The sequence below is a fragment of the Saccostrea cucullata genome, unplaced genomic scaffold (genome assembly GCF_032062105.1).
Source record: "Saccostrea cucullata isolate Sc308-1 unplaced genomic scaffold, CSIRO_AGI_Scuc_v1 ctg20572, whole genome shotgun sequence".
Classification (NCBI taxonomy): Eukaryota; Metazoa; Mollusca; class Bivalvia; order Ostreida; family Ostreidae; genus Saccostrea; species Saccostrea cuccullata.
Window position 1 is genome coordinate 2,415 of NW_026936566.1, and position 5,095 is coordinate 7,509.

The 5,095-nt window shown below is 35.6% G+C and overlaps 1 pseudogene; it reads right to left on the minus strand.

The window, feature by feature from the left end:
- Positions 1-1,857: 1,857 nt before the first annotated feature.
- On the minus strand, positions 1,858-5,038 carry LOC134245852 (methylmalonyl-CoA mutase, mitochondrial-like; annotated as a pseudogene).
- Positions 5,039-5,095: the final 57 nt, after the last annotated feature.

Consider the following 5,095-nt stretch of genomic DNA (forward strand, 5'->3'; position numbering starts at 1 on the left):
TGGTTGATATTCTCTGAAAACCCAAGATGCATCAACTGACAAAGTTTGATGATTCTAAGCCAATAAGTACCAGAGATCCTTAAATAAAGCCATAAAATGTCAAAAGTAGGTCACCGTGACCTACTTTTTGGTCGTCACTCTCCAAAAACCCAAGATGCATCAACACAGGTTTGATGATTCTAAGCTTATAAATACCTAAGATACTTAAATAAAGCTATAAAATGTCAAAAGTAGGTCACCATGACCTACTTTTTGGTTGTCACTCTCCGAAAACCCAAGATGCATCAACTCACAAAGTTTTATAATTCTTAGCCAATAAATACCGAAGATACTTAAATAAAGCCATAAAATGTCAAAAGTAGGTCACCGTGACCTACATTTTAGTCAACATTTTTCAAAGTCCCAAGATGCATCTGCTGACCAAATTTGATGATCGTAGGTCAGAAGGTAATCAAAAAATGCCTTTTAAACAATATGAATACATATGCCTGCAAAATTCAAAAAGTAGGTCACAGTGACCTACTTTTCATAAATATGTTTTAAGGTCCCAAGATGCAGGAATTTTCAAGATTTGATGATTCTAACCCTCTCGGTGTCTGCAATAATGGGATTAAATGTTTTAAAAAGAATAAGTCATAAAGTTCAAAAGAGGTCAAGGTGACCTACTTTTAAGTTGACGTTGTTCAAGGACCCAAGATGCATTAACTAACAAAGTTTGATGATCATAGGCCTTAAAGTGTCCAAAATATGCCTTCAAATCAATTTGAAAACAAATGCCCGCAAAAAAAAAAAAGTAGGTCACTGTGACCTACTTTTGATTTAACATGATGTGAAGTCTTAAGATGCATCAACTTACAAGATTTGATGATCCTAGTCCTTATAGTGAGCAAAATATAAACGTTTTTATCAATTGTAAATTTAGGTCAACTCTGAAGTGACCTTGAAACCACGCCCTTTGCCCCAGGGTCATGCCTTGAACAATTTTTTATCTTCAACATATCCTGATCCTTTTGTAAGTTTGGTGAAAATCTGCCTGGTGGTTCTAGAGAAGATTCTTTAGCAACCATTACTTTTGGTTTTATTTTCCTGATTATCTCCCCTTGTTTAAGGGTTCGAACTCTAGTTTTAGTATAAATAGTAGCCCTTGGGCCAAGGATAAACAAATTTGACAATGATTGGCCAAGGGGTTCTTGAGTAATGGCCCATATTCTTAAAAGTTTACGAACACCGCACGAGCAAGCACAAATGGCCATAGCATTAGCTCTTCTGAGCCAAAAGCATTAGCTCTTTGAGCCTTTGGCTCAGAAGAGCTAAAAAGAAATATAGATAAAACAATATTTCAAACAATATAATTTTTTGAAAGGGGATAAGGTTTACACCTTATCAGGCAAGATATCCGAATAGTTGGAATATCAACATCTAGATTGCATATTGGACAAGTTTCTAAGTATTTAAAGATACAGGAATAAGTAAACAATCTATTTTTTTTTTTTGGGGGGGGGGGGGGGAGAAAGTGATGCAAAGACAAAACAAACATGGTAAAAGTTTAGGCAAGGCTTTGAATTTTTCAGTTCTTACAATTAAAAAGTCAAAAAAATGAAGACACTTTTTATATTATGCACAATATGGCATGACAAAAGACGAATTTGTCAAACATGCATAAATATGTTTTCAGTGACTAACAATAGGACAATGCTTCCATATATGTTTGACATCATCCTTGAGAGTATATGATAAGGGTTCAAACTGCAACACATTCAATTCATTGTTGTCTTCTCAAATAATCATGCCATTTTAGAAAGACAGCTAGAAGCTATGTTTATTACAATTTAGTGTCATTTTTGACATATCCCACAAAGTTTCATCCTGTGGCAGATTTAGCTTTATCTGTATTGTCAGTATTCTTTTCAAGCATATCTATCACCTTGATGGCAGCATCTGGAATTCTTGTACCTTTTAAAAGAAAAGTTTATTTTAGAGAATCATCACAATTTTTTCTAGGCCATGAATCAAAGAGTTTGAAACTCACATAACCCTATCTAAATTAAATGCTAGCATGTAGGAAGAATGACCCTTAAACTTAAAAATTAAATGTCTTTGTTATTTATCTGATTCTCACCAATTTTTCAGTTTCATTGAGGGCACTCAAAGAAATTTCAAATTATTGATGTCATATTTTTTCATAATTTTCTCACAGCTAAAAATCAAATTGAAAATATATGGATACAGGTAATTAATCAACTTTTAGCATCTGCCTCCTGGACCAAACACAGCGGAGACCCCCGGGCCCGGTACAGGAAGTCGTAATCCTGAGGTGGAATGACTCCCCCTGCTACCACCAGAATATCACTGTAACAAAACATACAACTGAAGATCAAACAAATACATGTACCGCATTACAGTTTGTCTCATATCATGTGCAAATGATTTTTTTGCAGTTCTCTACATTCTGCACAGTAGCCATTAAATGTTCAATATTTCCTTCCCTGATTGTCCTACTTTTTAAACATTAATAATTTGGTAAGCAGTATTTCAAACACCTGGTTTATCCACTGTTTTCTAGAAAACTCCCTTTTTTAATGATCTATCTCTTTTTTCAAAAGACCCATACATCATTCAAAGCTTAAGGTTTCCCCTCTTTTCAAAGTGACCATTCTACTTATGGTTCGCCCAACCCTTCAATGGGCCCTTTTAAATAACACACTTGATATTATTCATAGTGACCATCCTACTTACGGTCTGCCCATTTTCTTGAGTTCCTGGATGACCTCTGGGATGAGAGTTTTGTGTCCTGCGGCCAGAGTACTGACCCCCCAAAACGTGGACGTCGGCGTCCACTGCTTCTGGGGAGCTTTATAGGGGTCTGTAAAATCAGAGTTGGGGGAAATTTTTTAAAAAAATTTGCTTATTTGGGGAGAGGACATACAAAATGAAGAGAATACATTACAAAAATAAGTGACTCTTTTATATATAAACATGAAAAGCATTTATTTGTCAATTTTTCTGTTTGTTTTAAATTTTCATCAAGAATTTTTAGTAAATACGAAGAAACTCCAAAACATGATTGACATCAGGTCAAGGAATGCCAAACAAGAGGCCCAGGGGCCACAGCGCTCCCCGAGCACATCGGCTAGGAAAAAGCACATATCAGATCAGAACTGAAAGTTTACCGAGGGGGGGGGGGGGGGGGGGGGGGGGGGAGCCTTGAATTTTAACCCTCCAGGGGATCATGATTTGAACAAACTTGAATCTACACTACCTGAGGATGATTCCATATAAATATTATAATCATGGCTTTGAAGTACTTGAAAAGAAGATTTTAAAAGGTTTTCCCTATATATTCTTATGAAAAACTTTGGTCTGCCATTTTAACCCCACCCTAGCCCCTATGATTTGAACAAATTTGAATTTACACTACCTGAGGATGATTCCACATGAGTTTCATCTTTCCTGGCCCAGTGGTTCTTGAGAAGAAGAATTTTAAATATTTTTCCTATATATTCCTATGTAAAACTTTGATCGACCATTTTGGCCTATCCTCCCCCTTGGGGTCATGACTTGAACAAATTTGAATCTACACTACCTGAGGATGATTCCACACGAGTTTCATCATTCCTGGCCCAGTGGTTTTTAAAAAATTTTTAAAGATTTTTTCCTGTATAATCCTATGTAAAACTTTGACGGTTTTGGCCCCACCCTACACCCGGGGGTCATATTTGAACAAACTTGTATCTACACAACCTGAGGATGATTCCACATGAGTTTCATCATTCCTGGCCCAGTGGTTTGGAGAAGAAGAATTTTAAAGATTTTTCCTATATATTCCTATGTAAAACTTTGATCGGCCTTTTTGGGCCCCCACCCCTTCCCCGAGGGTCATGATTTAAACAAATTTGAATCTGCACTACCTGAGGATGATTCCACATGAGTTTCATCTTTCTTGGCCCAGTGGTTCTGGAGAAAAAATTTTTTTAAAAATCCCATCAATTTTTCATTAATTCAAAATTATCTCCCCTTGGAAAAGGGCATGGCCCTTCATTTGAACAAACTTGAATCCCCTTTACCCAAGGATACTTTGTAGGAAGATTGGTTGAAATTGGCCCAGTGGTTCTTGAGAAGAAGATGAAAATGTGAAAAATTTACGAACAACGTGAAGGCAACAACGGACAAATTTTATCAGAAAAACTCACTTGAGCCTTCGGCTAGGTGAGCTAAAAATGACAAGATAATTAAAGGAAATTCAGATTATGTCAATGACCCTGTATAAAGAACATCCAAAGGTCTCAATAACTTACATACTTTAACTTAATTTACAGAAGAACATAGAATTTACCTGTTTGCATATCATGTTTAACAATTAACATGCAGTGTACATGATAGAACATTTTTAACTTAAGCAAATAATGGGGAATATCAACATCAAATCCCAAGTCAGCAAACCCTGTGGCAATAACTTTTTCCCCCGGATCATGTCCATCTTGACCCACTTTGGCCACCAGGATCTGGACGTCGCCCTTCTGTTTAGCAAATTGCTATAAAAAATAAATAGTTCTGTTTTTTAAAACAATGAAAAAATAAATGGAGTTTTTGGGGGAATTTTATTTACAAAAGAAATAACATATTATATTCTGTAACTCACATTCATCGATAATGAAAAAAAAAAAAAAAAAATAGGTTGCATGATCATTGAAATAAAATTAATGTGGATTTTTTTTCCTGAGATCAACTTATTGTATAAAAGTTATATGCAAGATAACAGTTACTAATATGAAGCTCAGTACAAGTATATCAGTTTGATAATTAAGTTTTCACTGTTTTTTTTAATCAGGTAATACGATGATTTAGCCATCTGAGGAATACAATGTTCGTGTAGCCCAAAGGGCGAATGTAGTGTGAATTTTCTTAAGATTTTTGTTAATTTATTACTATCGATTACCTGAACTCTCTGTGTGGCCCGGTAAATTTTATCCACCTCTCCAAACTCGGTCTTGTAAGCTCCACTGACCAACCTATCACTGGCAACATGTCTACCATATACCTATAAATAACAACAAAACAACATACACTACATAACACTCTTGACCAGTCTATAACT